This window comes from Chiloscyllium plagiosum, unplaced genomic scaffold, assembly GCF_037043375.1.
Source record: "Chiloscyllium plagiosum isolate Xiang-an unplaced genomic scaffold, Cpla_swu_hap1 HiC_scaffold_27, whole genome shotgun sequence".
NCBI classification, from domain to species: Eukaryota; Metazoa; Chordata; class Chondrichthyes; order Orectolobiformes; family Hemiscylliidae; genus Chiloscyllium; species Chiloscyllium plagiosum.
Window position 1 is genome coordinate 43,679,007 of NW_028270165.1, and position 6,347 is coordinate 43,685,353.

General features: G+C 45.8%; 1 non-coding gene across 1 annotated transcript; it reads left to right on the forward strand.

Annotated features, from left to right (window-relative positions):
* Window positions 1-72, forward strand: trnae-cuc (transfer RNA glutamic acid (anticodon CUC)). The gene has a single exon. It is a non-coding gene; the product is annotated as a tRNA-Glu (tRNA).
* Window positions 73-6,347: the final 6,275 nt, after the last annotated feature.

The following is a 6,347-nucleotide window of genomic DNA, read 5'->3' on the forward strand; positions in this document are numbered from 1 at the left end:
TCCCTGGTGGTCTAGTGGTTAGGATTTGGCGCTCTCACCGCCGCGGCCCGGGTTCGATTCCCGGTCAGGGAAACCATTTTCAGGGGTGCAGGCTACCCATTCTTCTTAAATGCGCTGTGTAATTATTTATAGTCGTTCCTGGGTGCTGCAGTGTGTCGTGGCTCGTTGAAATAGTGTCCTGATTCAGATTTGTTTGTATGTGGAGGGATGATTGCTTCTGTAGTTAAGTAGTTCGTGTGCGTTGTTTTCCTGTAGAGGCTGTTTTGAATTTACCATTGACTGTTTGCTCTACTGTGACATCCAGAAATGGCACTGTGTTGTTGTTCTCCTCTTTTGTGAATTTTATGTCAGCGAGGATATTGTTGATGGTGTTGTAGGTTTCCTCTAATTTGTTTCAGTTTTTGATGACAAAAGTGTCAACACTGTAGTGGACCCAAAGTTTGGGTGGATCGTTGGAAGGGCTGTTTGTTCGAGTCTCTGCATTATTGCTTCTGCGAGGAATCCTGATACTGGTGGTTTCATGGGTATTTCGTTGATTTGTTTGGAGGGCTTGTTACTGAATACGAAGTGGGGGGTAAGACACAGTTCTACGAGGTTGACAGTGCTATCTTTGCTGATGAAGTTGGTGCTGTGTTTGTGTCTCTGGTTCTTCGAGTAGTGTCTCCAGTTTTCTTTGGCCAAGTTGATGTTAATGGTGTGAACAGGGCTGTTATGTCAAAGGACAGCATTATTCCATACTCTTCTATCTTAGTGTCTTTGGTGTTCAGGAATTCTTGGATGGAGTAAATGGAGTGGCGTGAATCTTCGACTTGGTGTTTTCAGTGGAGGCCTTTGACTCGTCTGTATACTGGTGTTCCAAATGGTGAGGCTTTGGGCCTGAGGGGGGCTCCTGGTTTGAAGAGGAGAACAACAACAAAGTACCATTCTTAGATGTCACAGTAGAGCGAACAGCAAACGGGGAACTTCAAACGAGCGTCTACAGAAAAACAACACACACAAACCAAATACTTCACCACAGAAACAATCATCCCAACACCCACAAACGTTGCTGCAGCAGGACATTACTTCAACGAGCCACTACACACTGCAGCACAGAGAAACTACGAAGAGCAGAAGAGGAATACGTATATAGTGTATTTAAGGAGAACGGGTCCCCAATAAACCCAGTCCGCCGATTTCTCATTGATGCTTCCAAGCTGACTTTCAAAAATTCGGTTTGTCCCTCCATCCTTTCCTGTTTGTTTTTTGTGGGTTTTGAAAGCTTTCGCAATCCTCTGACTGAGTATTGGAGTTGGGAAGTTATGTTGTGGCTGTACAAGACATTGGTTAGACCACTTTTGGAATATTGTGTGCAATTCTAGTCTCCTATCAGAAGGATACTGTGAAATTTAAAAGGGTTCTGAAGCACCAGTGGGTCTACAGAGGGGAAGAGGCCCTTCTGCTGCCCTGAGTGTAGGAAGGCCTTCAGTGATTCCTCTGCCTGCTGCCGCACCAGTTGGTCCACACTGGGGAAGGCTGTTCTCCGGCCCTAAGTGCGAGATGGCCCTCAGCAGTTCTTCCCACCTACTGAGACACCAGTGGGTCCACACTGAGGAGAGGCCGTTCTTCTGCCCCGAGTGCAGGAAGGGCTTTGCTCTTTCCTCCGACCTGCTGGCCCATTGGTGAGTCCACATGGGGGAGTGGTCGTTCAGTTGCCCGAAGTGCAGGAAGTCCTTCAGCAATTCCTCAGCCCTGCTGAGGCACCAGTCCGTCCACACCGGGGAGAAGCCGTTCTCCTGCCCCGAGTGTGGGAAGGGCTTTATCCGCTCCTCCACACTGCGGAAGCACCAGCTGGTCCACACGGGGGCGGGGGTGGGGTGGGGGGGGAGGCCATTCTGCTGACCTGAGTGCGGGAAGGCCTTCAGCAATTCCTCCACCCTGCTGAAACACCTGTGTGTCCTTCAGCAGTGGGAGGCTCTTCAGCTGGCCCGAGTGTGGGAAGAGGTTCATGTTTGCTTGCAACTTGCGGAAGCACCAGCGGGGGCACTGCTGCTCATTGAGCCAGGGACTGCACATCGTCAATGAAATGATCCAAATAAACCTCAGACCGCAAGACCATCGGAGCAGAAGTTAGGCCATTGGGCCCGTCGAGTCGACTCTGCCGTTTGTTAGAGACAAGAATAGTGCAGATGAGATTAGCTACAGGAAATAGGCCATTTGTCCCAACAAGTCCACACAAACCCTCCGAAGAGTAACCCATCCACACCCATTTCCCTCTAACTAATGTATCTAACTCTATGGGAAATTAAGCATGGCCAATCAACATGACCTGCACATCTTTGGTTTATGTAAGAAGACAGGATCGCCCAGAGAAAACCCATGCAGACACTGGGAGATTGTGCAAACTCCTCACAGACAGCTATCCAAGTCTGGAATCAAACCTGGGTCCCGTGCGCTGTCAGGCTGCAGTGGTAACCACTGAGCCACTACATATTGCAACCCGAAGTTGCAAGCAGGAGGTTGGGAGAATACAGCCTCAGAATGTGGAGTAGTCAGCGTTTTGAGTATTAACCCTTCTTCAGGACTGAAACGTTAACTTCTCCATGAGAAACGATTTATGGGAATGATGCTGGGGGTTGTAGGGTTTGAGCTCCAGGGAGAGGCTGAATAGGCTGGAGCTGTTTTACCTGAAGCATCGGAGGCAGAGGAGTGACCTAATAGAAGTTACAAAATCATGAGGGGTATGGACAGGGTAATAGACAAGGTCTTTTCTCAGGAGTGGGGGAGTCCAGAACTAGAGGGCATAGGTTTAGGGTGAGAGGCGAAATATATTAAAGAGACAACGTCTTCATGCAGGGGCTGGTACATATATGAAATGAGCTGCCAGAATATATGGGTCAGGTGCTGTCAAATGGGACTAGATTAATTTAGGATATCAGGTCAGCATGGACAAGTTGGACTGAAGGGTCTGTTTCCATGCTGTACGTGTCTCTGACTACTGGTCCTGATGTAATTTTAAAATAGGGTCCAAGTAACTTTGAATAGTTCAATCTTATTGAGCTCACTTCCTGAAAAGTTTTAAATGAATCATCTGAGCGATACTGTTTAAACATGCTAAGTTGGACAAAGTATCCCATCAAGTTCAACACAAACCCAGAGTTGAAGAAGTCAGAAGTCAGAACACCAAGGGGACCAAACTGATCACAATATTCCAGGTGCAACCTTATCAACGTCCTGTATAACTACAACATAACTTGCCAACATCTATACTCAATTCCCTAATTGATGAAGGCCAGTGTGCTGAAACCTTTCTTCACTGCCTTGTGTACCAATGTAATCAGAGATATAGGACCTACTTTAAACTGATCCACAATCCAGCTACTGGGAGCCCAGAAACAGAGTAGTGCTGCGTGAGTGTGCTGGGCACATAACCCAGAGGTCGATGGGTAAAAACCATGTGATGCTATTGTCCAATGTCTCCGTAAGCTGCTTTCATTTACAATGGTGCTCTGTTCTGTATGTTGCCTTTGCATCTGCTTCCCAAAGCTTCTTCAGTGGAGGAGTGGCAGCTGGAGCCCAGGAGTTCAACGACCCGCCGGAGCTTGAGGAAGGTCAAAGCTCCAAGAAGCGGGGGTTCCGGCTGGAGGCTGGATTCGCTCAAGGCTTGTATTTTTAACTCATTTAAATGGTACCTACTGTATGGGGCTATGGTTTACATTAAAACCGGAGGATCATATCAGAGTGTTTATATTTAGCAGCGGTAGTTGGTAAAATACACTCCCTGGAGGAGCACCTTCTATGATGCTGCATTTCTTGCTTTATGCCCTTCCCCCATTTCTTATCTCCCAGCTTGGTTTTATGTTTTTTTGGTTAAATTTAATTTCATATTAATCAGACTGGGTATTGACTGTGTGCTATTAATTTGCTTCTTCGAATATTGAAAGTCAAAATTAATGGTGTAATTTCATTTCTGATGTCAGAGTTTGACATTGAATGTGCAGATGTGAATACCAGTAAGTTGTGAAAATACATCAAGAACTTGTGGTTTTTAACAAAAAGAGCAGTTCACTGATATTCGTGGCATTGTCTTATTTGGGAGTGATGTTTCGCGGAATGTTTCAGGGAACAGCTCTGGGACACTAAAACTAAACGACCGACGCCCTGTGGCTGAACGCTTTAACTCGCTCTCCCATTCCGCCAAGGACATGCAAGTCCTGGGCTGCCTCCACTGCCAAACTCTTGCTAACCAACGCTTGTAAGAAAAACACCTCACCTTCTGACTTGGGACCCTCCAACCACATGGTATCAATGTAGATTTCATCAGTTTCCTCATTTCCTCTCCCCCACCTTGTCCCAGATCCAACCTTCCAATTCGACACCAACCTCTTGACCTGTCATACCTGTCCACCTTGCTTCTCACCTATTTGCTCCACCCTCATCTCTGACCTATTACCATCAATCCCTACCTCCATCTACCTATTGCATTCCCAGCTGCCATTCATCCAGCCCCACTTCCTTCCCATTTACCTCTCAGCCCCCTTGGGCCACCCTTTATTCCTGATGAAGAGCTTATGCTCTAAACCAAGACTGTTATGAAACAACATTCTCAACAAATAGAAAATAGTTCCCAAGTCAGATTTCATTCCCTCTTCTGTTTCCCAGTTCTTTCAGAAATAAGAAATATCTTTTTCTTCCACTAGAAAGTGATCTTCCACTTTGCGCTGTCTGAAGTGTTATGCCACATTATTACTTCAGCCACCTTTTAAGAATCCTTTCAACCTGTTTTTCTAACAATTGTGGAGGTGACCAAAAGCAAACATTTCACTCCTCCTCAATGCCCCATTTCTCCTCCTATGAGCCACTTTGTCATGTTGTCTATGTTACAAGCAGCCGAGTGCACTTGGTTTCTGAATTGAAATTTGGCCATTGAAGTGATCAGAATTAATATTTATCGATGGATAGCTGTGTCTGCACTAACTGTAATTATCCACCAATACGATGTCGTTTGTTCCACCAAAACTGGAAACAATGATCTGTGTTTATATTGCAGTCGGATGTAGAAAATCATCCCAGCGATCTTCACGTTATTATAGTTTACTGTGGCCATAACAGCATTGCGTGGCAGTTTGATGTGACTAAAACTTGGATGGAAAGAATGTAGATTGATGAGAAGGCAAAATGGCAGTGTCTCTGGCCACAATCGATCAGTCTGGCTTGATTATATGAGTGGCGGCTGTTCAAGAGCAACTTCCACTCCATCACTTCAACCAGCAAGAGGAGATAAGTGTGAACACAACATTCCAACTGTGACATATACGCATTGCTTCGATGTTATTGATCAAAATCCTGGAACTCGCTCCTGAACCTTTATTATAGACCACATCATACTTGTGAAGTAATTTAAGAGGTAGCTCACCACCACTTTTTCAAGGACGGTTTGGGAAGACTTGCTGGCAGAGCCAATGATATGCACATGATATTGGAAACAGTCTAATCGTATGGATAGATGATTGGCTAACCAATGATACAGGAGGGATAAGGGGCATGCTCAGGATCGCAACTTACAACTAGCAACGTTCCACAGGGATCAGTGCAGGGGCACAAAATTATTTACTATATTTATATGAATTACTTGGATAAGTAAAGTGAAAGTACTATTGCCAAGACTGCAGTTGATTAGAATGCAGGTGGTAAGGATGACATGAACTCTTCATCCAAGTTCAGTGAGTAATAGGGAAGGCAAAAGGGAGATTGGCCTTTAAATGGAGTACAAAAGTAGGGAGGTTATCGTGAACCTCCGCCTGGAGGTTTTGATTGAAAGTGCAGTGAAGATTCAACCAGCTGACAGTGGATCTGAATCACATGTAGATCAGACCAGGTTTGGACAGCAGGAAACCAGATAAGTTTTTACAACAAACCACAACGATTTCATCATTTGACTCTTAATTCCAGATTTATATTGAATTCAGATTCCAACATCTGCCGTGGCAGGTTTTGAACCCAAGTCCCGTGAACATTACCTGGGTGAACGTACTGGTGACAATAAAGTGGCCATCGCCTGCCCTGAACACATTGGCATATTGTGTTCAGAGGTAACAAAGGAGCAAGAGGTTTCAGCCGCTGCTAAGTTGTTGATATTACACAAGGGAACATCAGCACTCTCAGTAATGGCACATACTGAAGCCAGGGCCCTGTATCAGAGGTAAGGGCTCGGGATCCACAAGAAATAGGAACAGCAATACGCCATTCAGCCTCTTGAGCCTGCTCCTCCATTCAGTAGGATCGTGCCTGATCTGGCATTCCCCACATCCACTTTCCTGCCCTTTCCCTGTAACTGTTCATCCCCCGGCTGTTCACGAATCTATCGA